Source organism: Oncorhynchus masou, chromosome 8 (assembly GCF_036934945.1).
Source record: "Oncorhynchus masou masou isolate Uvic2021 chromosome 8, UVic_Omas_1.1, whole genome shotgun sequence".
Lineage (NCBI taxonomy): Eukaryota > Metazoa > Chordata > Actinopteri > Salmoniformes > Salmonidae > Oncorhynchus > Oncorhynchus masou.
In genome coordinates, this window is record NC_088219.1 from 17,933,168 (window position 1) to 17,960,174 (window position 27,007).

Consider the following 27,007-nt stretch of genomic DNA (forward strand, 5'->3'; position numbering starts at 1 on the left):
TTGCACAGATTTTATTTATTGCACTCAACAACATACAAAAGTTCTCAATGATCAGAGATCATGTCTAAAGTAACGAATCTCAGTGCTGGAATTTCTGGCGGCTCCAACCTAACAGAATAAAACATTGAGGAACAACACACTTCAAACACAGATCTTCCATGTGAGAACTAAATCAGGGTTTTATTTGGTGCTCTGACCTGAACTGCTAACAGAAGCAGGATTTATGACTGGTTGGTTGGTAGTGGGGACTCCTTGGTGGTCTTCCTATCTCAGTAGGTACTTAATAAAGGACTACCCTGGACATACGACAGGTGACTAAACCTGGGATAGTTAGCAGCACCAGCAACCAGCCTATACAACTCAGTCTCTACTCCTCTACTCCTTATTTGAAATGTAAAAAATGTTGAGTGGCTGAAATCAAAGAGCAGAACTATACCGAACAAAAATATAAACGCAACATGTTAAGTGTTGGTCCCATGTTTCATGAGCTGAAATAAAAGATCCCAGAAATGTTCCATACGCACAAAAAGCGTATTTCTCTCAAATTTTGTAAACAAATTTGATTACATCCCAATTAGTGAGCATTTCTGCTTTGCGAAGATAATCCATCCACCTAACAGGTGTGGCATATCAAGAAGCTGATTAAACAGCATGCTCATGACACATGTGCACCTTGTGCTGGGGACAATAAAAGGCCACTCTAAAATGTGCAGTTTTGTCGCACAACACAATGCCACAGATGTCTCAAGTTGAGGGAGCGTGCAATTGGCATGCTGACTGCAGGAATGTCCACCAGAGCTGTTGCCAGAGAATTTAATGTTAATTTCTCTACCATATGCCACCTCCATCGTTGTTTTAGAGAAAAAGCTCTTTTGTGGGGAAAAGCGTATACTGATTGGCTGGGCCTGGCTCCTCAGTAGGTGGGCCAGACTCCCAAGTGGTTGGTTGGGCCTATGCCCTCCCAGGCCCACCCATGGCTGTGCCCCTGCCCAGTCATGTGAAATCCATTGATTAGGGCCTAATGAATTTATTTCAATTTCCTTATATAACCTGTAACTCAGTACATTCTTTGAAATGGTTGCATGTTGCATTTATGTTTTCTTTCAGTGCAATAGTTCGATCACATAAAGAATGTATTCTGCAATCCTTTCATTTGGCAAAAAGTTTGAGTCATTTGATCTGATCTGAAATCTAAATTATTTCAGGAAATCATATTCACGCTGTAAATAAATACCTATACGTTTTTGAGAATATACTATTTTGCAGAGCAAACCATTAAGTATTGTAATCACAAGCACTTGACAAAAGAAATATATGAAATCTCTTGGGAATAATAAATAAAGATACTAAATCAAGAAGATTCAGTGCTAAAAAGGATCTTAGCTGGCTTAAATAGAATAGTGGCTTAGAAAGTGATACAATTCAATATAACCTTATTCTCCTTTCATCAGATATAGGTGGACTGTGCTGATCTGAAGAGTCAGTCTCATTTAGTATCACTTTACAAAGTGACAGAAATATACTTCATTTTTCAGTTACAGCATATGATTTTCTCACAAATATCACGGGAAGAATATATTATTTAGTGCTTATATCAAAAACACCACAAATCTAGTCTGTTTGACATACATTTTTTGTAAAACTATGTAAAATATTTAGTAAACATTTAGAAACAGTAAAAAGTATGGTCTTGTAGACCTAATAATCATTGTACAGTAATACAAACACTGACCGTCCCTAAAGGTAGTGAACTATTACAACAGACCCGTACGCATGATATCAAAGGTTGTGACACCCAGAGAAACATGTTGTCCATAGTAATAACACTTCTAAAAATGATAAAATCATACATTTCACGTGAGCCTATTATTTACTTAGTTTGTAACAGTACATGTTATGAGGCAAAACATGATTAATGAATCCTCTTTGGGGGAACTCGGTCAGTCACTCTACAAATTCTAGTCACATAATCTGCATCTCTTACGAATACTTCTTCTATTGTACATCTATGACACGTTAACAACGTCCATTTTTCTTATTGCTTCGTCCATAGTACCTTACTGACAGTTCTATGCTCCACTGTACCCCAGCACTGCTACACATTTGCACAAATGTACACACTGTATCACCACACAACAAGGCAATGTCAGCTAGGGCACACATTGAAAACAAACACGGGCGTTCCAAACGTAAGGTCAAGAAACGAGGATTAGTCTACTGTATTATTTTTCCATTGGTCACTGCTGAACATTAGGTGTTGCTACGTATTAAAACACCAAACTTCGGAAGAAAAAGGTTTGTGCTATAGAAAAGACTGCTGTGTGTGTGTGTGTGTGTAAGTGTGTGTGAGTAGGTTCTTCTATCCTTGAGGGGACCTTAAAATCCCCAAGAGTCACCACAAGTGAAACAAGGAAAATTGTCCCTCGTTTAGGATTTATATTTAGGGTTACAATTAAGGTTGTAATTAGGGTAAGGGGTTGGTGGTTTATGGTTAGGAGTTAGGGAAAATAGTGTTTTGAATGGAAATGTATTTTAGGTCCCCACAAGTGTGTGTGTGTGTGTGTGTGTGTGTGTGTGAGAGAGACTGACTGACGAACTATCCGGAAATCCCCACAAGGAAAATTCTCCCTTGTGGACATAGGCTATTTAGGGTTAGGGAACATTTTAGGTCCCCACAAGGATAGTAAAACGTGTGTGTGTGTATTTGTGTACAATGTCACCCAAGGATATCCTGTTTGTGGAACATCACATGTTAACTGTAGCACGATGTAGCTGAGGCTGGGTTTTTTTGGCTTTAGGACAGAGTATGTCAGGGAGACAGAGGACTCCTGGACGTGGCAGCTGACAGGAAGGCAAATCAGGGTTGACCTTCGACCCCAGCATCAGCCTCACATCTGCCCAAAGAAGATGGAGCAGAGCAGGAAGATGGCATAGAGTAATATCAGCCCCAGGCCCAGACGGCGGTCCAGCTTCCAGTGGTTCAGATGGACACTCATGACCTGGGAGGTAAGAAGGGAAGAGGGGGAGGTGAAGAGAGAACAGGGGATGGGCAGATGGAGAGGGGTTTAATGGGAAAGAAAAGTTGCATGAGGTAAAGAAAGGAATAGCTTGGCTATGGCTGGGTGATTGCGTAATAGATGGAGCCACACAATGAACTTGTCTAACACCGGTATGGTGATACTGATGGTTTGTTTAAATAGCAGGTTAGGAGAACTAACGTGGCAGGTTAGGAGAACTAACGTGGCAGGTTAGGAGAACTAACGTGGCAGGTTAGGAGAACTAACGTGGCAGGTTAGGAGAACTAACGTGGCAGGTTAGGAGAACTAATGTGTCAGGTTAGCAGAACTAATGTGTCAGGTTAGCAGAACTAACGTGGCAGGTTAGGAGAACTAACGTGGCAGGTTAGCAGAACTAATGTGTCAGGTTAGCAGAACTAATGTGTCAGGTTAGCAGAACTAATGTGGCAGGTTAGCAGAACTAATGTGTCAGGTTAGCAGAACTAATGTGGCAGGTTACGAGTAACGTGGAAGGTTAGAACTAATGTGACAGGTTAGCAGAACAAACGTGGCAGGTTAGGAGAACTAATGTGACAGGTTAGGAGAACAAACTTGGTAGGTTAGGAGAACTAATGTGGTAGGTTAGGAGAACTAATGTGGCAGGTTACGAGTAACGTGGCAGGTTAGCAGAACTAATGTGTCAGGTTAGGAGAACTAATGTGGCAGGTTAGGAGAACTAATGTGGCTGGCAGGTTACGAGTAACGTGGCAGGTTAGCAGAACTAATGTGACAGGTTAGCAGAACTAACTTGGTAGGTTAGGAGAACAAACGTTGCAGGTTAGGAGAACTAATGTGGCAGGTTAGGAGAACTAATGTGGCAGGTTAGGAGAACTAATGTGGCAGGTTAGGAGAACTAATGTGGCAGGTTAGGAGAACTAATGTGGCAGGTTAGGAGAACTAATGTGGCAGGTTAGGTGATGGAGGTATAGGTAAAGAAAAGGGTTATAATTAGGCTTAGCTAAAAAATGCTACAGTTGTTAACAACTTTAATCCCCGACAACTAGTTGGAGCTGTGGTAGCCACAATGGTACAAACCATCAGTATCATAACCACACCCTGCTCCAGAAAGACTGTACTATACTCTGTCTTGTCTGCCGGCATCCTGCTTGTGGTCCATAACAAATATCTTGTAAAAACCTTAAATACCAGTAAAACTATGATCATACTGTGTTTGTGGTGTGTAAGAAAAGACTTGTAAAAAGTGAAACACCAATAGAATTGTGATACGCGTGTGGCATATGGCCTGTTATGTGGTTAAATGATGCTCAGAACCAGATGTCTAGTGAAACAGTAACTGATGGTGACAGGAACGCATGCACACACACTTACTGTGAGGAAGACAGAGGCCAGCAGCAGGACGACAGAATACACCAGGCCCTTGTTATTGATGTAAACCTGCGAGGAAGAGGAGGATGAGAGGGGTCAGATGTCGATGATTGTTAAATGTCCATAGAGAGAGAGTTTTAATGAACCCACCAATGATCCGTTGTCCACCACCAGAGTGCGCAGAGCCCAGGGAAAACCCAGCCCCAACAGGATGTCAAAGATATTACTGCCAATGGAGTTAGACACCGCCATGTCCCCCATACCTGAGGAGAGGGGGGGGGGGAGTAAAGCAGTCTACACTACACCACCAGGACGTCAAGAGGCTGGTCAGGATGAGAGGAAGTTGAAAAGAGAGGATGACGGGTACCTTGCCGAGCTACAATGAGGCTGGCCATGCAGTCTGGCACACTGGTGCCCGCTGCCAGGAAGGTGATGCCCATGATGTAGTCTGGGATGTCTAGTGTGTAGCTGATGATGGTGACCTGGTGGGCACACACAGCTAGATCAGAGACAGAGACACCACACACACTCACCCTCTCAATATTATCCTACAACTCCTGGAACATCCAATATGGCCTTACGGCTCTGCTGTGGGTCCTTACCATCCACACCATGAGGTAAGAGAAGATGGCTATCCACAGGGTGGAGGCCACGAAGGTGACCATGAACCAGCGGTGCCAGCGTGGGTACACACAGTTAGGCACAGTGCAGTACAGCAGCAGGCCCAGGGGCCACGAGATCAGCCACTTGACCCGCGCACAGCAGCCCCCTGCCATACACACATGAACAACAATATACTGTCGGTCACAGACCAGAACATACCAGAGCCGACACCCACTTTGTTTTCCTCAAATGCAATTTCAGCGAACGTCAGGGAAATTGTCTGTAGCCCTTTACACTCATACCCGTATACGGGTTGAAAATGGCAGATTTGGGCACTAATAAGCGCTAAAATTGGAAAGCAGTGACTGTACAGTAACTTGTTATACATGATGTCAGAGGTCTGGCTCTGCGCTTCACAGCTCTGTATTGGTTTTGACTGACAGCTGTTCTGAACTTGAGCACCGCGCACGACAAGAAGTTGCTCCCATCCCTCCCGCTAATTGGGCAACTTTTACACATTTTTTGTTGTCTACGTGAGGGAAATGCTGTATATTAAGATGACTCAATGTATTTTGAGAGAGGAGGCGTTGAGGATTACAATAAATTCTGCGTTGATGCCAGAAAAGCAATCCAAACACCTGTGAGTCCAAATGTGTACTTTTTCAATAAATGTGCACATTTTCAAATCCTAAAACTCATGTCAAATACCGTGTCAACGTTTATGATCACTATGTTTGATGTAGAGTTACAAGATACACGCCGTCATACCCGTGGTTTTTCTGAACAGTATGTTGAAGGAAATGTACCTGACTGCACTCATGACTCCTTTCTATGAGCACCAAAAATACCATCTGTTTTGTTAGGCCTTGTGAAAGCCTAACACAAGCCTAACAAGATCATATTTCATAACCAAGTCATGTCGTCAATAGAACATGCTTTCAAATCATGCCCATCTGACCCAGGTTGCGATTTATAATGGATCGTTTTTGGATTGCGTAAACAACAACCGTAATTGTGTGATGGTGGGGATGCAGGGTTGTGTTCCAAATTCAACTACTACAAGTGTGCTTGCTCTAGTTTCTCACAGCTAGGAAAGCTAAAAAAACAAAAAGCACGTTATAGTCATAAAAGTGCATTGAAATTGCGTTGGAACTGTGCACACTTTGGAGAGGCGAGTGGCCACTTAGAGATACTTCAAACCCTTGTAATTGGTTTTGTCTTATATTTTATAATGTTAATGAATGTATCCAGAGTATTTTCAGATTTTGTTATATCACCTGGCCAATGCAGAGGCCTGAATGGCCCATCATCATCATCCTCCTCTTCCTCAGCGTGACAGCCCTCCGCTCCTGGCTTCTCCCCCCCTGCATCCCCTACCCTGGCCCCGTCAGGGGTCTGCTTCTCCACACTGCCCCCATTCTCCAGACCTCCAGAGCCCAACCCCTTCAGAGGGGTGCCCCCTGCCGCTGGGCTGGCCTCCCCGTCCAGCTGGCTGTTGGGACTCCTGATCAGCCTCTGTCTCTGTGTAGGAAAGCGAGAGAGAGTGTCAGAGAGAGTGAGAGTGCACATTAGTTCTCCATAGTGGCTAATGTAGCCCCTTGTTGATGTTCCTCCAGTCTGAGTCCAATACCTCACTGATGAGCACACGGCCTGCCATGGTGAGCCTGGTGCGAGGGGAGAAGTGGGGGCTGATCATTATGCGCAGGCCGGCCTCGGAGAAGGACAGCTGGTGGGGGTTGAGGATCAGGAGCTCGTCCACCATCACCACTGGAGGAGACTCCTGACCCTGGGGTTGTCCTGCAAGGTGAGGGAGGGTAACACTTTACCTAAAGCCAACAGGCAGGTATAATGCATTATGATGTTGTTATAATGCACTGTGAGACTTGTAATGTAACAACAAATCAATAACAGCCACAGCTTCTAACACTCAGACAGTGAGAGCTGAAAGGAGCTCCAATCCAGACAGACCTTTCCTGAGCAGCACCATGTTGGTGTTACAGGTGAGTCCGTCCTCTGCCATCTCCTCGTCTCTGAGTCCCTCACTGACAAGGCAGCACTGACCCGGGCCCCCAAACCGACGTTGCACACATCCCCTGATCTGGGAGTTGAACCTGAAACCACAAAACAGCTGTCATATGAGAAACAGCACAAGCAGACACGAGCTACATGCTCTGGGGATTGATGACTCTTGTGAGAGGTGTTTCAGCATACTCACTTCATGATAAGAATGTAAACTCCATACATGGTCATTAGGAGCACAGCCTCCCACCTACAATCAGAGAAATACACGGCTCAGCTACCACCTAAAACCAGTAAACAGTTCAACTACAACCTAAAACCAGTAAACAGTTCAACTACAACCTAAAACCAGTTAACAGTTCAACTACAACCTAAAACCAGTAAACAGTTCAACTACCACCTAAAACCAGTAAACAGTTCAACTACCACCTAAAACCAGTAAACAGTTCAACTACAACCTAAAACCAGTAAACAGTTCAATCAGAGAAATACACAGCTCAACTACCACCTAAAACCAGTAAACAGTTCAACTACAACCTAAAACCAGTTAACAGTTTAGTCAGAGAAATACACAGTTCAACTACCACCTAAAACCAGTAAACTGTTCAATCAGAGAAATACACAGTTAAACTACCACCTAAAACCAGTAAACAGTTCAACCACCTAAAACCAGTAAACAGCTCAATCAAAGAAATACACAGTTCAACTACCACCTAAAACCAGTAAACTTCATTCAGTAAACAGTTCAACTACACCTAAAACCAGTAAACAGTTCAACTACCACCTAAAACCAGTAAACAGTTCAAATACCACCTAAAACCAGTTAACAGTTCAGTCAGAGAAATACACAGTTCAACTACCACCTAAAACCAGTAAACAGTTCAACTACAACCTAAAACCAGTAAACAGCTCAATCAGAGAAATACACAGTTAAACTACCACCTAAAACCAGTAAAGAGTTCAACTACCACCTAAAACCAGTAAACTGTTCAACTACCACCTAAAACCAGTAAACAGTTCAACTACCACCTAAAACCAGTAAACAGTTCAAATACCACTTAAAACCAGTTAACAGTTCAGTCAGAGAAATACACAGTTCAACTACCACCTAAAACCAGTAAACTGTTCAACTACCACCTAAAACCAGTAAACAGTTCAACTACAACCTAAAACCAGTAAACAGTTCAAATACCACTTAAAACCAGTTAACAGTTCAGTCAGAGAAATACACAGTTCAACTACCACCTAAAACCAGTAAACAGTTCAACTACCACCTAAAACCAGTAAACAGTTCAACTACAACCTAAAACCAGTAAACAGCTCAATCAGAGAAATACACAGTTCAACTACCACCTAAAACCAGTAAACAGTTCAATCAGAGAAATACACAGTTCAATTAACACCTAAAACCAGTAAACAGTTCAATTACCACCTAAAACCTGCAAACTGCTATTTTACTGTACTTTTACAATTCTGACATGTAACATTGAGAACTTTGGCAGCATTAATCATGATAAAACTCACCAGACAACTTTTGCATCGTATATAACCTACAAAGAGAAAGTTAACGCATTAAAATAGTCACAGCTGCATTGCATGCCATCATTTCACTATGTACAGGCAGATTATACAGCACTGTAATTGTAGAGCACCAGTAAGCTACTATATACTGATCTCTAAATGCATTTGATTGTGTGGTCTTAATTTCCCCTCCTCCCTCCCTTGTCTGGCTCACCAGGATGAGAGCCAGCACAGAGAAGATGTAGTAGGTGGAGTCCCTGAACAGAGACCACCACGTCAGAACCACCGTCTGCAGAGGGGGAGGAGCCACACAGAGAGAGATTCCACTAACAGACAACCAACACACAGCTAAATCAAGATGAAGTCCTCAGGTTCACTCAGCCAGTGCATGTGTAGAATCATTTCTAAAATAAGTTTCCATGTATTTATGAGCTCTTCAGCCATAGCTAGCTACACTGTTAAGACCATAGGGTGTGTAGTCTTTGGCAGGTCTGTACCTGGCCCGCAAAGATGCCACAAACACCAATGATGACCAGGATGTTGAAGACCGCTGAGCCCACGATGGTGCCGACCCCCACGTCTCCTTTAGTGATAAACACACCTGAGATGGAAAGAGAGGTGTGGGAGGGGCTGTAGTGACAATTACATTTTAGTGGATGAAACCAACGGTTATCTCAATGTGTTCTATACGTTGATGTAGAATGAAAGACTATTCATATTGACTCTGCTGACATCATATGGATATGTGTGGCATTACATGATACACAAACATGTTCATTTGGATGGTTTGAAGATCCATGGCAAGATGGTGAAAGTTATGGGCCATTTGTATCAGTCAGTGTTGGGCATAATGTATAGTGTTCATTGACACAATATTGGCCACTGATATCAGGAAATATGAGGTGAAATACAGAGTGATTAAGAACTGACCAATGAGAGAGGTGAAGAGCTCTGGTGCTGAGCTTCCTGCAGCCATGAAGGTTGCCCCTGCCACATCCTCACTGAGCTGCAGGTTCTGACAGGGACAGAGACAAGGGGAACATTCTCACACAATCATAATACATGATCAAGAAGCACTATGTCTTTTCAGCCTGTCTTCAGCCTGTCTTGCACAAAGTTTATATTTTAAATGCGTCAACTAAAAGTTGTAATAATGTAGGATAAAAAGCAGCACATGGTGCCTCCGTCTTCCTGTATCCTGTACCTTCCTGTACCTGTATCCTGTACCTTCCTGTACCCTGTACCTCCCTGTATCCTGTACCTTCCTGTACCCTGTACCTCCCTGTACCCTGTACCTTCCTGTATCCTGTACCTTCCTGTACCTTCCTGTATCCTGTACCTTCCTGTACCTTCCTGTATCCTGTACCTCCCTGTATCCTGTACCTTCCTGTACCCTGTATCCTCCCCTGTATCCTGTACCTTCCTGTATCCTGTACCTTCCTGTATCCTGTACCTTCCTGTATCCTGTACCTGTATCCTGTACCTCCCTGTATCCTGTACCTCCCTGTATCCTGTACCTCCCTGTATCCTGTACCTCCCTGTATCCTGTACCTCCCTGTATCCTGTACCTTCCTGTATCTCCCTGTATCCTGTACCTTCCTGTATCTCCCTGTATCCTGTATCTCCCTGTATCCTGTACCTTCCTGTATCCTGTACCTTCCTGTATCCTGTACCTCCCTGTATCCTGTACCTCCCTGTATCCTGTACCTCCCTGTATCCTGTACCTCCCTGTATCCTGTACCTCCCTGTATCCTGTACCTCCCTGTATCCTGTACCTTCCTGTACCCTGTATCCTGTACCTTCCTGTATCCTGTACCTTCCTGTATCCTGTATCCTGTATCCTGTACCTTCCTGTATCCTGTACCTTCCCCTGTATCCTGTACCTCCCTGTATCCTGTACCTTCCTGTATCCTGTACCATCCTGTATCCTGTACCATCCTGTATCCTGTATCCTGTATCCTGTACCATCCTGTATCCTGTATCCTGTACCTCCCTGTATCCTGTACCTCCCTGTATCCTGTACCTGTACCTCCCTGTATTTATATTTTAAATGCCTGTACCTTCCTCTATCCTGTACCTCCTGTATCCTGTACCTCCTGTATCCTGTACCTTCCTGTATCCTGTATCCTGTACCTCCCTGTATCCTGTACCTCCCTGTATCCTGTACCTCCCTGTATCCTGTACCTCCCTGTATCCTGTACCTCCCTGTATCCTGTACCTCCCTGTATCCTGTACCTCCCTGTATCCTGTACGTTAATTGGTGTTGTTGGTTTTCTCACCTCTGATATTTTCTCCAGGGAAGGGACAAAGTAGTCATCACAGACAATAGCAAGAGCATAGAACATGTAGATAGCCTAAAAGATACAGCGAGAGATGAAAATAGAGATACAATCTGTAAGGATGTGATAAGGAAGTGTTTAAGTTATTCAGTTCATTTAGGCAGGTGTACTTCACTATGATTGGCAGATAAATGATATTAGGAAACATCTGAACAGATGGAATTGCACTAAGGATGTGGCTGCAAAACTGCAGTATCATGGTATCATGGTTTTGTGAGGTGTGTTAAACAGGTGTGTTTTCTGCATTGTGTGTTATGGGACACTCACACACAGCACATGTAACAGCACTGCTCCTCCTTTCAGCTCCTCCTTGGTGAAGATGTCTTCTGGAAACTCATGGATGGCTCAGGGAGAGATAACAGTACAACACAGTTAGACACAGATCCTACCTCTTTCTGTCGAGAGAAAGAGAGGGGGGGTGGAGGTGGAAAAGGATAGTTGAGAGAGAGAGGGGGGGAGAGAGAGAGAGAGAGAGAGATGGAGGTGGAAAAGGATAGTCGAGAGAGAGAGGGGGAGTCGAGGGTGGAAAAAGATAGTCGAGAGAGAGAGAGAGAGAGAGGGGAAGAGAGAGAGATGGAGGTGGAAAAGGATAGTCGAGAGAGAGAGAGAGATGGAGGTGGAAAAGGATAGTCGAGAGAGAGAGGGGGAGAGAGAGAGAGAGAGGGGGGAATGAGGGTGGAAAAAGATAGTCGAGAGAGAGAGAAGAGAGAGAGAGAGAGAGAGATGGAGGTGGAGAAGGATAGTCGAGAGAGAGAGAGAGTAGAGAGAATGGAGGTGGAAAAGGATAGTCAAGAGATGAGAGAGGGGGGGTGGAGGTGGAAAACCTCCTCCCTGTAGGATAGTCCTGAGAGACATCCTGTACCATCCTGAGAGAGAGAGGGGGAATGGGGGTGGAAAAGGATAGTCAAGAGACGAGAGAGAGAGAGAGAGAGAGAGAGAGAGAGAGAGAGAGAGAGAGAGAGAGGGGGAATGGAGGTGGAAAAGGATAGTCAAGAGACGAGAGAGAGAGAGAGAGAGAGAGAGAGAGGGGGGGAATGGAGGTGGAAAAGGATAGTCGAGAGAGAGAGGGAATGGAGGTGGAAAAGGATATTCGAGAGAGAGAGAGAGAGAGAGAGAGAGAGGAGAGAGAGAGAGAATGGAGGTGGAAAAGGATAGTCAAGAGACGAGAGAGAGAGAGAGGGGGGAGTATGGAGGTGGAAAAGGATAGTCAGAGAGAGAATGAAGGTGGAAATGGATGAGAGAGAGAGAGGAGATGGAGGTGGAATGGAGGTGAAAAGGGAAATGGAAAAAAGGTTGAGAGAGAGAGAGGGAATGGAGGTGGAAAAGGATGAGAGAGAGAGAGAGGGGAGAATGGAGGTGGAAAAGGATGAGAGAGAGAGAGAGAGAGAGGGGAGAATGGAGGTGGAAAAGGATGAGAGAGAGAGAGAGAGAGAGAGAGAGGGAGAATGGAGGTGGAAAAGGATGAGAGAGAGAGAGAGGGGAGAATGGAGGTGGAAAAGGATGAGAGAGAGAGAGAGAGAGAGAGGGGGAGAATGGAGGTGGAAAAGGATGCTCAAGACACATGAGAGAGAGAGGGGGGGGAATGGAGGTGGAAAAGGATAGTCGAGAGAGAGAGAGGAGAATGGAGGTGGAAAAGGATAGTCGAGAGAGAGAGGGGGGGGGGAAAATGGAGGTGGAAAAGGATAGACGAGAGACGAGAGAGAGAGAGAGAGGGAGAATGGAGGTGGAAAAGGATGAGAGAGAATGGAGGTGGAAAAGGATGAGAGAGAGAGAGGGAGAATGGAGGTGGAAAATATGAGAGAGAGAGAGAGAGAGAGGGGGGGGAGAATGGAGGTGGAAAAGGATGAGAGAGAGAGAGAGAGAGAGAGGGGGGGAGAATGGAGGTGGAAAAGGATAGAGAGAGAGAGAGAGAGAGGGGGGGAATGGAGGTGGAAAAGGATGAGAGAGAGAGAGAGAGGGGGAGAATGGAGGTGGAAAAGGATGAGAGAGAGAGAGGGGAGATGGAGGTGGAAAAGGATGAGAGAGAGAGAGAGAGAGGGGGGAGAATGGAGGTGGAAAAGGATAGAGAAGGATGAGAGAATGAGGAAAAGGATGAGAGAGAGAGGGGGGGAGATGGAGGTGGAAAGAGAGAGAGAGAGAGAGAGGGGGGAGAATGGAGGTGGAAAATGATGAGAGAGAGAGAGAGAGGGGGGGGAGAATGGAGGTGGAAAAGGATATGAGAGAGAGAGAGAGAGAGGGGGGAGAGAGAGAGAATGGAGGTGGAAAAGGATAGTCAAGAGACGAGAGAGAGAGAGAGAGGGGGGGAGAATGGAGGTGGAAAAGGATGAGAGAGAGAGAGAGGGGGGGAGAATGAAGGTGGAAATGGATGAGAGAGAGAGAGGAGAGAGAGGGGAGGTGGAAAAGGTTAAAAAAGGTGGAGAGAGGAGGTGGAAAAGGATGAGAGAATGGAGGTGGAAAAGGATGAGAGAGAGAGAGAGAGAGAGAGAGGGGGAGAGGAATGGAGGTGGAAAAGGTTAGTCAAGAGAGAGAGAGGGGGGAGAATGGAGGTGGAAAAGGATGAGAGAGAGAGAGAGAGAGAGGGGAGGAATGGAGGTGGAAAAATGGATGGAAAAGGATGAGAGAGAGAGAGAGAGGGGGGGAGAATGGAGGTGGAAAAGGGAGAGAGAGAGAGAGAGGGGGGGGGGAGAATGGAGGTGGAAAAGGGAGAGAGAGAGAGAGAGAGAGAGGGGGGGGGGAGAATGGAGGTGGAAAAGGATGAGAGAGAGAGAGAGAGAGGGGGGGAGAATGGAGGTGGAAAAGGATGAGAGAGAGAGAGAGAGAGGGGGGGGAGAATGGAGGTGGAAAAGGATGAGAGAGAGAGAGGGGGGGGAGAATGGAGGTGGAAAAGGATGAGAGAGGGGGGGGAGAATGGAGGTGGAAAAGGATGAGAGAGAGAGAGAGAGGGGGGAGAATGGAGGTGGAAAAGGATGAGAGAGAGAGAGAGAGAGAGGGGGGGAGAATGGAGGTGGAAAAGGATGAGAGAGAGAGAGAGAGGGGGAGAGGAGGTGGAAAAGGATGAGAGGAGAGGGGGGGGAGAATGGAGGTGGAAAAGGATGAGAAGAGGAGAATGAGGTGGAAAAGGAGAGAGAGAGGGGGGGAGAATGGAGGTGGAAAAGGATGAGAGAGAGAGAGAGAGAGAAATGGAGGTGGAAAAGGATGAGAGAGAGAGAGAGAGAGAGAGAGAGAGAGAGAGAAATGGAGGTGGAAAAGGATAGTCGAGAGAGAGAGGGGGGGGAGAATGGAGGTGGAGAGCGAGAGAGAAAAGGATAGTCAACAACAACAACAGATGGGGAAGGAAATCAGAGTCTTGCGCTAATCTGACGAAATGGATGTCATGCCGCTCAAGACCAAAAGCAGAACAGCGTCATCAAGCTGCCACATTGGTTTGTAATGACATTGCTTTCCTGTCCCTGTATCATCATCCTTCTTATGATAAAGGACAGATACATGCATCGTAATAACACAGCAGGCCTTCTGGAAGAATGAATGACAATTTCACCAAATTGCTTTCCAGGTCCAATCCTTTCTGAAGGAATAGAATGCTATATCAAATTCAATTGTATTTGTCACATGTGCCGAATTCAACAGTTTTCGACTTTACCGTGAAATGCTTACTTACAAGCCCTTAACCAACAATGCAGTTAAGAAAATATAGTTAAGAAAGTATTTACCAAATAAACAAAAGTAAAAAATCCCAAAAGTAACAGAATAAAATAGCAATAATGAGGCTATATACAGGGGGCACCAGTACCGAATCAATGTGTGGGGGTACAGGTTAGTCGTAGGGGTAAAGTGACTATGCATAGATAATAAACAGCGAGGAGCAGCAGCGTAAAAACAAAGTCTAGGACTTGGGTAACTGGAGTCTTTGACAGCATATAGCTGAAGGAGGCACCTTGAAGGTTTGTTCCTCCACAGTCCGAAAGGAATTGCTGCAGCTCAGCATCAGGATCTGGCTCAGACTCCCAAGACATCATACGTATCCGCCTGACACACAGCAGCCTAATAACTGATCTCCTATGGAATTGTTCCCTCCACGCAGCCAGACACCTGTACAGGCTAGCAGATGCTGCCCCCCTGGGCCGTGTAGAGAGAGAGGAGCAGAGGAGCAGAGCTCTGATGAGGAGGTGTGTGGAACAGCTGGTTCCTGCTCCTCCAGTCCCCAGGCGTATGTGAGAGTGTTAGTGAAAGCTTCCCCTCGGCGCGACGAGCAGAGGAGAGGAGGCTGCAGCCTAGAGAGCACAGGGCACTGCTGCTAAATCAGTACTCAGACGCAGGGGAAAATGAACTTTAACAACTGGGGAGCCCAAACCTATTAATAGACCTGCTGCTCTGAGACAGGCAGCCCTGGGTAGCCTATACAGCCAGTCCCACAATGCACGCTGTCTGACGCATGCTGCACGACTCATTCTACACCAAACACACTTCCTATAATATACATGCTACACATCACATGATGTATGACACACACCACCAAACATAGGCTTAATGACATATACTACACAGTATGCCCACTACACGCCATCAGCTGTGCTGTGATTCTATGACAGCATGCCATCCTGAAGCTTCTCCCTGTAGATTAGAAGAGCACACCTCTCATGTCATCAAGGCTATTCAATTTTGATCCTTGAATCTGTAGTGTGAGGCAGAGAGGAGAGGGTGCCATATGGTCTAGAGGTTTGTATGATGACAGTGTGCTTCTATACAATGCCCTTCTATACTGTGTACGTGTACAACATATGGTTATCTAATGTACATCTAGCGATGTCATCAACATTCTGAATCTGAGCCTCAGAGGGTGAGGGTCCCTCTCTCTGCCTCTGCTCAGCTTGTACTTCCACCTTCCAGAGAACTATGGGGAAAGGAGCTTATTTTATTTTCTGGACAGCTGTTGCACTGGGGCAGGACCTGTTCACTAAACCATCCCAGCTTAGCATGTCAACTTTCCTTTCAGATTATCATAAGAAAGAGTGAGACAGCATCTCACTACAGAACGTGGGTACACATCTGCATCTTATCAGTGTGAGGACATCTGTGCTGTAGTTGTGGTGTTATTATCATTTTCTGTTTTCCTTATCCTATAGCTGTGTTTTGGAAAGCAGGCCAGATCTGGATCCTTCCCCAGGGCCCCAGGACATGTAGCCCCAATACACAAGGCCCCAGTTGAACGTGTCTATGTAAATGACTTGCTGAAACACGCGTCTCAGATGAACGTTTTGATGGGTTGCTTCGGTGAAAGCAGTTGCCATGGAGACCCTCTCCCTGGGGACTGTGGTTTGTTGACGGGCGGCAGTGGTAAGCCAATGACGGCTGAGCGAATGGTGAGAAAGGGGGGAGGGAGGGGAATGTGTGTTTACCATGGTATTGGCTTATGAAATATGAAAAAAAGAGAAATGACAGGCAGCTCTGGAGAGAAATTTCTAAAAATATGTATTTTTCCTTGCCAAGAGGTCTGAGAGAGCGAAAGCATACGAGAGTTTTAGACTTTTGTCACAGGACTGCTGATTGACTAGACAAGCCATATGATGATTTACTATATCTGAGCTTGGCTTCCAATACTGGACATAGGACATAATCAGCTCTCATGGAATATACAGCCTGGGGGGCAGGGCGAGGGCGTGGAATTGTAGCAGCATTCACGTGTTTCTTCTCTGGCATCACAGGCTCTGCACCACGTACCCTCTTATTACATCTACTAGTGTTACATCTCTGTGTGTCTCGTCTCCTATAAATCTCACCGGGTGACGTTTATTGTCATTAATCTTACGCTTGAGGTAAAACTGAGAGATTTCTGCAAAATTGGCTATGTTATCGTAGAAATTCATGGTCTTGGTATTCATTTAAAGTTAGGGTTAGGCATTAGGGTTAGCAGTGTGGTTAAGGTTAGGGTTAGGTTTAAATCAGATTTTGTGACTTAGTGACTATGACAGCTAGTGACCCCTCTGCAGAGCTGCCTCAAGGGCAAGATTCATGACAATAAATGCAAACCTGCATAGATCTCTCTCTGAGATACTAGATCTTATCATTATTCACACTGTGAATGGGCTTGATCTTAATTAATTTAATTGCTGATCCAATCAAGTAACTAGAGAAGGGTTCAAAATGGACATGTGATGTAATATGTGTGTGTTCCTGCGTGTGTGCGAACCTATAAGTATGCTTGAGTGTGTGTTTAATGCCATATCAGTCCGGATTAAAAGTGAACCCCCAACTAAATTAAACCGCTAAAGCTGTGAGATGATCTCCACTTGAGTCACTCTGCCACAAGGGACTTAAGAGTGTGACCGAATGGCAGGCAGAGGGAAAGAAAGAAAGAGATGTTATTGATTGAAAAAGCTGCAGGGTATCTTGGAGTCAAGCTAAGGTATTGAGTGAAACACAGAGCAAAGTAGTCTCACGCACCAACAGAAACATCACCACTACAACAACCTTTTTTTAAACCCCTTTTTCGTGGTATCCAATTGGTAGTCTTGTCCCATCACGGCAACTCACATACAGACTCGGGAGAGGTGAAGGGATCAATCTGCACTGCTTGTTGACACATTGCTCAATTAACCCGGAAGCCAGCCGCACCAATGTGTCAGAGGATACACCGTACAACTGGTGACTGTTGTCAGCTTGCAGGCGCCTGGCCCGCCACAAGGAGTCGCTAGAGCACGATGGGAAATCCCGACCGGCCAAACCCTCCCCTAACCCGGACGACACTGGGCCAATTGTGTGCCGCCTCATGTGTCTCCAGGTCACGGCCGGCTGTAACACAGCCTGGGATCAAACCCGGGGCTGTAGTGATGCCTCAAGCACTGTGATGCAGTGCCTTAGACCGCTGCACCACTCGGGAGGTCCTCACTACAACAACCTTGCATTTTTTATCCCGAATCAAAACATTTCTTTGATTTTATGACATAGTTACGAAAGGCCGACAAGAGCAAAAATAGTCAAAGCCAATCCAACCACACAAATCTCACCAAACCTCAATAACCATCCTTTATCTGACAAAACACTGGCTGAAATCATTTGAAAAATCCTCAGGAGACCTACAGTGGGAGAACAATCAATAAGCTTTAGTCCCTCACAGGAGATTACTCCACCTGTTCAGATACATCACATGGAACTATCCATCGTCTTAAAGCGTCAAGTCTCAATGTTATGTTGGTGGCCTGGGAAACAAAGGAAACTGCTGCAGTAAAACAATTAGAATTCCACCACTAATACCCTATCTGAAATGAAGACGGGTCGCTGTGAGCCACATTTTCTGTACAACCACACACAGAGCAGTCGGTGAGTGATCTCCATCCTTAACCTAGGACCTTTAAGTCATCATCAGGAACCAATGGGAACTCAGAGAGCACAAGGATTCTAGAGAGACGGGATGGGAGCTAAGGACATTCTCCCCAATTTACAAAGACTTCAGACAAAAACACAACTACTCCCATGTTTAATGGTTGCATTAGTTGCCATTTGCTTTATTTGACAGCCATAATAAATTACTCCCCTGACAAAACTCAAGGTCTTTTGAAAGGACATGTCATTTGAGTATCTATCAGATTCTCTTTTTCAGTTCTCTCCTGCAGCCACTAAAATATCTCTGTGGAAAAATAATCCTCAAACCGACTGGCTCGGTTGCTTGCCGAATAAAACAAATGCATAAAAAACACAAGCCATCGTTATTTATTCAATCTGGATCGTTGAAATGTTGCAGAGAGCACAATAAAAATGTAAAGGTAATTTCCGACTGAGCCAATATCTGCAGCATTTACCATGAATGCCGTCTCCACTGATACGGGAATATTGTCTTTATATGTCAATCACACTGGAACGCTGAACTTCCACGATACGGATTGAATAGAGCCCTTATTGAAATGCATGGGCTTATCTTCTTCCCCTGGTCTATTTTTAGCTCGATCTGGTTGTTCATTCTGCCTCGGCACTTTGAATGCTTGAAAGACAGAATTATCTGGGTTTCAAAATGTAGCATTCAGTTGCTTAGCAACGCTGGCCTCAAAGGGTTCTCGACTGAAGGCAGACGCTGCCATCTCCGTCTTGTTATACAGCGGGGGGATGGAGAGAGAAAGAGGGCGAGCGATTGAGAGAGATCAAATAAAGTGAGATACAGCAAAAGACGGGAAAACCGCGGCAGGTAAGGGGTAGGGGGGTACTGAAACCTCACTTCCGCTATCCCCAAGATAATATTCCTAGAGGTCTGTCTGAGCTGGCCGTTTGGATTATGTAATCATTAGCAGTTACAGTAAACAGAGAATAGGGGATTTACGTGAAGATAAAGATGAGTAGCCTGCCCTGTGCTCTGTAGCCTAGGAGTAGTGCAGCTCTGAAAGACCTAATGTCATCTACCTGCCCACAGATCCATCAGCCTATTGTTCTACAACCTGTATTTACCTTATGACTCATAAGGGAGTTGTGTCCTTGTCAAAGGCACTGAGGGAGGTCTGTTTGTAACAGAAAGACCACACATCAAGTGCTTGCTTTATTGGTGTTGCAGGTGCACATATTGCATTAATAGTTCTCTTCTGCCAAGTGTAAATCTAGAACGATTGTGGCAGGTCAGGGAGATAGTGGTATCTAATGCAGTTCATACATTTTCATATCGCAGACTGAAATCACTACACTGTGCATTGCTCAGTCCTGTCGCCCTGCTGCAGAGATCTCCTTAGCTGTCTTCTACCCCATGTCCTCCACTGTGTTTACTTACTGTTTATATATTTCCTTGATTGTTCCATTGCAAGTCTGGCATGGCTCTCTAACCCCTCCAGACAGACCCTTTCCTTTGGCCCGGCAGCCAGGTTTGAGACACACAGTTTACAGAGCACCGACTCCTGACAACCACTGCACTGCAGCCTCGGCCCACATGACCTTTCAGTTAACCCGCAGGGGAGAGCCAAGGTTCACCAGCATATACACACAGCACCAACCGCCTTCCCAAAACACACACACACACATTAACACACTAAGTCACAACTACACAGCTTAGACACTCCTGGAGCCCCTTCAAGTGTTCCACACAGTTTGGGAAATAAATATTTAGTCAACAGACAGTTTGTGCATCGATGTGTCTTCAGGACTTGTAGGGCTCCTATACTTGTAGGGCTCCTATACTCCTATTCCTGTACTTAATCAGCTAACGCTAAGGAGAAGACTATTGAGTACAGAGATACTATATACAGTTTGAATGGGCCCTGTCAGCTGCTATTCTCTGAGGAGACAATCATATAAAACTGTGTGCCAGAGGACATGGCAGGGAACATACACTTGTCTAGAATGGGAATCAGGGTCCTTCAGTGGGAGAGATGTTTGGGGCTGTGAGGCTGACTCACCTGGTCTAGGAAGGTCCAGTGTCTGGTTGTCTTCTGTCCACTCCTCCTGCATCAGCCTGCGTCTGGAAGGAACTGGAACACCCCCGCTTCTGGCTGAGACCCTGATGTCTCCGGCTCTATTGAAATGTAAGTCAACTGATTTGTAATTTGTCTATTTTATTGCACTGAGACTCATCAAAAGACCGGTCCAAAGACAAAACACTATCTTATTGGACACAACATTGAAAGGCTTTGTGTTTTAGTGCAGATGTCACAGATAATAAATATACAGGCTGGAGGAAGCAACCAGAGAGAGTCAGCAGAGGAGATCATGTCATCTTTTAAAGAGCACACTCATAAGCCATTCATCATGTCAGCACTGCAATCTCCTCACGGAGTAAATCCCTGTTCCGTATCTCTGTTGATAGCCTATCTCTTTATTTGGACTTCCGCTATTAACCACTATATATGGAAGGACAGCATCAACAGTGAGGACCTCCACTGATGTATCGTATCTGTGTCATTGTCTCCTGAAACACAGAGATAACTGCTGCCACTCACTGAGATCTATGTCCAGAGCAGAGTAGACCAGAGCAGACGTGCAGATCAGACCAGAGCCCGAGTAGACCAGACCAGAGCAGATTAGAGCAGACCAGAGTCCGAGCAAACCAGAGCCCGAGTCCGATCAGACCAGACCAGAGCCCGAGCAGACCACAGTAGACCAGACCAGAGCCAGCCAGGTGGGGGCCATTACCTTCTACTCCGGTTGTTTAAGAGGTTGCTTGATCGCTCTGTGTGTCCAGTCTGTTTCATGATCACTTACTGCTTTGTTTCACTCTACAGTCCAATCACTGTGTCGTAGTCGGTCTGAGAGAGGGGATGTGGAGGCTTTCATGTGGAGCTGCCTAGAGAAACCTGGGTAATATGAGATTCAAATGAGCCTCTGTCACAGACGGTGCCGCCATTATCACACTCACAACACGACCACACATCACAGAACACAGGGCTCCAACCCAGACCCAGACGAAGATGACACTTTGGCCTGAGTCTCGTCTCTTTCTATAGAAGATGTGGGGTTCACTCCTCAAGATGATCTGTCTGGTGCATTGTAGGCATTGTTGCTGAGAATTTTCCTGCACAGTAGGATATCTAAACGTGTAGTGTATTCAAGGTTTAAAAAGGCTTCAAAAGTTTATAATTTCCACTTTACAATTGCAGACTTTATTTGCCCTAAGGAAAAATTTATCAACCCCTACAAAAATGGTAATTCATTATAATCCACAAAACAGTTCACATTTCCTGTTTCTGCAGGATGATTTTCCTGCTTTATCAAACTGGCTCAAATTAAGATCCTGCATCTGCAAGCCTCGAACTAAGCTGGAACTGGCAATCAATGAAAAAGCATTCAAGAACAATTGCTCTACTATAGCGACTAGTAGGCCTGCCACTAGAATGATGCTGTATGGTGAACATGGCAAATTAATACATGTTTACAGTAATACACATCTTGCCATTTGCCATTAGAAAGATACATTAAATAATTGTTCATATTTTTTTCCCAAGATTAGGCCTATTAATTAATATATGGGTTAAATGCATCAAATCAAACTTTGTCACATGCGCCAAATACAACATGTGTAGACCTTACAGTGAAATGCTTACTGACAAGCTCTTAACCAACAGTGATGGTAGTTATGAGATAGTGAAGGTTTAGTAGGGAAAACTGAAGAATATGACAGCTATTAAAGGAGAATATGAAAAAAATCAGAACACTGGTTGTCAGAAGGATTGTGTCATAGCTTAATCTATGAATCATTACATGAACTCATGCTCTCTCAACCTGAAAATCACAGGACTGGCCCACACAATCACACACACACACACACACACACCTCTTGATTAAATAATTTTACCAGACCATCCGTTGTTTCATAGCTGAGTATTTGAATCCATCCTCCGAGAGGAAACCAGGAGATCTAGAGCAGTAGAACCAGGTCTGTAGAGAATAGGGCCCCTAAAGGCTAGATCCCTCAAACTCAACTCTGGACCTCGAAGCCAGTTCCACTGCCTTTTTTCATTGTTCCCCTCTAATCAGGAACTGAATTAGGCCTGGAACACCAGGTGTGTGCAATTCATCATCAGGATGAACAGACAACCAGCAGTCTCTGGACCTTGTAGTGTAAGAGTTGAGTACCATTGGGCAAGAGGTTGACAATGCGCTGTTCATACAAAGGATATGAATAACTGCATGCCATCAATGTTCTCTTAAGTTCATACACTCATCCCTTTACACACAGTTTATATGCTTATCTATTTTCTCACTGTGGTGCAATTCCAATCATCCGTCTTCATGTTACTTAATGCAATGCTTGATAGGGATATGTATTTTCTGGGTTCCCTCAGAGTAATTGGTTCGACTCTAGAAGGTTCTGTGCAGGTGATTGCCTGAGATGAGAGGTTCTGTGAGGATACCAGGCTGGAGCAGGGGGGTGATGCCAGCAGCATACCACCCTGCATCCCACTGCTTGCCTCTGAAGCTAAGCAGGGTCAGTCCTGGTTGGTCCCTGGATGGGAGACCAAATGCTGCTGGAAGTAGAGTTGGAGGATAAAACAGACATGAAAAAGATCCCAGAGCAGTGATTGGGGACATTGCCTGGTGTAGGGTGTTGTTTATTGGATGTGATGTTAAATTGGTGTCCTGACTTCTGTGCTCACTAAAGATCCCATGGCACTTATCATCAGAGTAGTGATGCTAACCCTGGTGTCCTGGCTAAATTCCCAATCTGACCATCATGGCCACCTAATCATCCCCAGCTTCCAACTGGATCATTCATCCCCTGTAATTAGTCACCAGGTCATTGCTATAAATGAGAATGTGTTCACAGTAAATTTACCTGGTAAAATAAGGGTTAACAAAAAAAATGATGCTGAAGGTTCAATGTGACGCACAATCTAGGTGCTGAATATTGGGGGATGGGACATGGGAGGGGATCATACAATCTGTTGGTTCCAAATCTCTCTCTTTCACCCCATACAGCCTATTATCAATATGGTTACATAATGATTATTTTGCGAGAAATTAAATAATCTTGCATATTTAGCCGATGGCAGTATTTAATTGAAAATTTAATTAATGAAGAATGTGAATGAGTTGACAGATAATCATTTCCACCCTTAGGTATTATAATACAATCTGTGAAGATATAAACATGTCCTAAAATGTTTTCAACTTCAAAAGGAATAGTAAAAAATATGTGATGCTAAAAAACACCCCACATTTACAAGCAATAATATACGTTAATTGACATTATGCAAAATGTACCCATCATTATTCCTTGTGGAAAAACTCACCTGTCACGTGCGCGACCTGTGCGAGCCAAATGACCGCGAGAAGCCCAACTCCACAGCAGCAGAACCGCTGGAAGGGCCGCCGTCTCCCTGTCTGTACAGCCGCCTTCATTCCGAAATCGGACCCTCACCAGTCAAAACATTTCCGTTGCAGTTACGGTCAGGTCGGTTTCCACTTTTCACAGCTTAATTGCACTAGGCTACACTTTAACTTGAATGTCAAGTTAGTTGATTGTGTAAACCTGTGCTAAATCCTCGCAGACTGTAGCCTACTCAATTCGGATTACAATATTTTATCCTGCCAAGGCGCACCGTGACATCCATGCCTTGAGATCACACAAGATTATACAAGAGGAGTAGGTGGATGCAGAAGTGATGACAGCATTTACAGCCTTCAGATCGGTAGACAGATTGAAAGGTCGGCGACAGCAGAATCCGGTACAAACACGAGAGTTGAGGCGCTGGGTAGCGGTACGGTCTTTCTGCCTTGACACTATTACCACTCTGGTTGTGAAATCGTGTCGGTCGTCGTGTTGTGCGCTGTGTTCGTGTGCGCCACTAGGCGGCGACATGCTCGGCGTCATTCAATGCATAGAGTGCAACAAAACAAAATCCGAACAGACTGCCGAGACAATTTTCTAAGATAGCCTATATCCTCAAGCAACCAGTGTGGCAATTTGTCATCTGAACATAGTGATAGAAATTCTTCATGAGCTATGAATTTTAGGCCAAGGCTACTGCTGTGCTACTGTAGTCAAACAACAAGAGTGATGTGTTTGGCAACATGCAAAATTGGCCTGGTTTTAACATTTCACAGACATTATATCTGAAAAGGAGAGAGCAACTCCCCCCCCCCCCCCCCACACACACACACATTGCTACACATCCCCTGAAACACACACACACTCTCTCTCTCTCTCTCCCAATTTGACACACACACCAGTGCATGCTGTCTATGTTTACAGAGCATCGGTGAGTCAAACCTGCATTAAAGTTGAGCTCTTGAGCTGCGGTATGTCTGACACGTTTTGCTCTGGCCCAAAGTGAAGATTCTGCCTGCAAGCACCAACCCCAAATAAAGACATAAGACCTGGTATTGTTGTCATCAGCCCTTCTCCAGGTGTCAGGCCAGAGAAGATAAAGAGCTTCACCGCGGCTGGTGTTTAGGAAAGCTTTCCGGAGGACAAAGCCCAGGGAAGTGTTTTTGTTATGTTGTCTTGGTGTGTTACGAATCACACTTGTGTGGAATGAGATTTGGAAAATGTATTTGCATTTCTTTACTGTATGCTCTCGGGAAGACATTTAACATAGTCAAACACCGGCCTTAGTTTTCTGTAGAGTTGACTCTGTGTGTATGCACATGTATGAGCAGGCAATACATAGTCAATTCCATTAAGTAAACACTTCCCTTCATTTATTTAGTCCTACTGTCATTGCACCATGTTGTTACTTTCGTTTCACATGCAGTAAAACTGCTCAGACTAATGGTAAGGCTTTCCATATGAACATTTTCATTCCAAAACAATATATATACATTTTTCCAAATGTTGGAAAATTTGCTTTTATTATTTAAAGAACTTTTGAAAGAGATTGGTGTGTTTTTTCACTATCAAATCATGGCATATTCAATGACAGACAAGTATTTGTTGAAATCTATCACTTGATGGTTTCATTTCAGAGACACAAATAATCATTTTTGGGGGGAAAATGCTAGGTTTTACACAGTCAGATGTAACAAATAACTACATTTTTTTATAAATAAATGTACAAATTATACATTTGTCGCATCAATATTTAAGACATGAAAATAAAATAAAAAATATGGTAATATGAGATCTGTAGAACATTTACAGTGTAGTCATTTAGCACAGTCTCTTATTCAGAGACACTACAGTAGGGTGTCATTTAGCAGAGTCTCTTATCCAGAGACACTACAGTGGAGTGTCATTTAGCAGAGTCTCTTATCCAGAGACACTACAGTAGGGAGTCATTTAGCAGTATCTTATCCAGAGACACTACAGTTGGGAGTCATTTAGCAGAGGCTCTTACCCAGAGACACTGCAGTAGGGAGTCATTTAGCAGAGTCTCTTCATGAACTTCTTTGAGGAAAAAAAATGATTATTAGAAAGCAAATTACAGACTCCTCTTTAAATTGCATATTCCTTCAAAGCTCAGTTGTCCTGAGTCTGCACAACTCTGCCAGGACCTAGGATCAAGAGAGACGCTCAAGTGTTTTAGTACTATATCTCTTGACACAATGATGAAAATAATCATGGCCTCTAAACCTTCAAGCTGCATACTGGACCCTATTCCAACTAAACTACTGAAAGAGCTGCTTCCTGTGCTTGGCCCTCCTGTGTTGAACATAATAAACGGCTCTCTATCCAACGGATGTGTACCAAACTCACTAAAAGTGGCAGTAATAAAGCCTCTCTTGAAAAAGCCAAACCTTGACCCAGAAAATATAAAAAACTATCGGCCTATATCGAATCTTCCATTCCTCTCAAAAATTTTAGAAAAGGCTGTTGCGCAGCAACTCACTGCCTTCCTGAAGACAAACAATGTATACGAAATGCTTCAGTCTGGTTTTAGACCCCATCATAGCACTGAGACGGCACTTGTGAAGGTGGTAAAATTACATTTTAATGGCATCGGACCGAGGCTCTGCATCTGTCCTCGTGCTCCTAGACCTTAGTGCTGCTTTTGATATCATCGATCACCACATTCTTTTTTAATTTTTTTTAATTTATTTTTTATTTCACCTTTATTTAACCAGGTAGGCTAGTTGAGAACAAGTTCTCATTTACAACTGCGACCTGGCCAAGATAAAGCATAGCAGTGTGAACAGACAACACAGAGTTACACATGAAGTAAACAATTAACAAGTCAATAACACAGTAGAAAAAAAAGGGGAGTCTATATACAATGTGTGCAAAAGGCATGAGGAGGTAGGCGAATAATTACAATATTGCAGATTAACACTGGATTGATAAATGGTCATGTACAGGTAGAGATATTGGTGTGCAAAAGAGCAGAAAAGTAAATAAATAAAAACTGTGGGGATGAGGTAGGTGAAAATGGGTGGGCTATTTACCAATAGATTATGTACAGCTGCAGCGATCGGTTAGCTGCTCAGATAGCTGATGTTTGAAGTTGGTGAGGGAGATAAAGGTCTCCAACTTCAGCCGACTAGAGCATACAAGTCGCAGTGGTGGGTAGTATAAGGTGCTTTAGTGACAAAACGGATGGCACTGTGATAAACTGCATCCAGTTTGCTGAGAAGAGTGTTGGAAGCAATTTTGTAGATGACATCGCCAAAGTCGAGGATCGGAAGGATAGTCAGTTTTACTAGGGTAAGCTTGGCAGCGTGAGTGAAGGAGGCTTTGTTACGGAATAGAAAGCCGACTCTTGATTTGATTTTCGATTGGAGATGTTTGATATGGGTCTG

General features: G+C 44.5%; 1 pseudogene; it reads right to left on the reverse strand.

The window, feature by feature from the left end:
• On the reverse strand, nt 1-24,081 carry LOC135544271 (sodium/potassium/calcium exchanger 3-like; annotated as a pseudogene).
• Between the last annotated feature and the right edge of the window lie 2,926 nt (nt 24,082-27,007).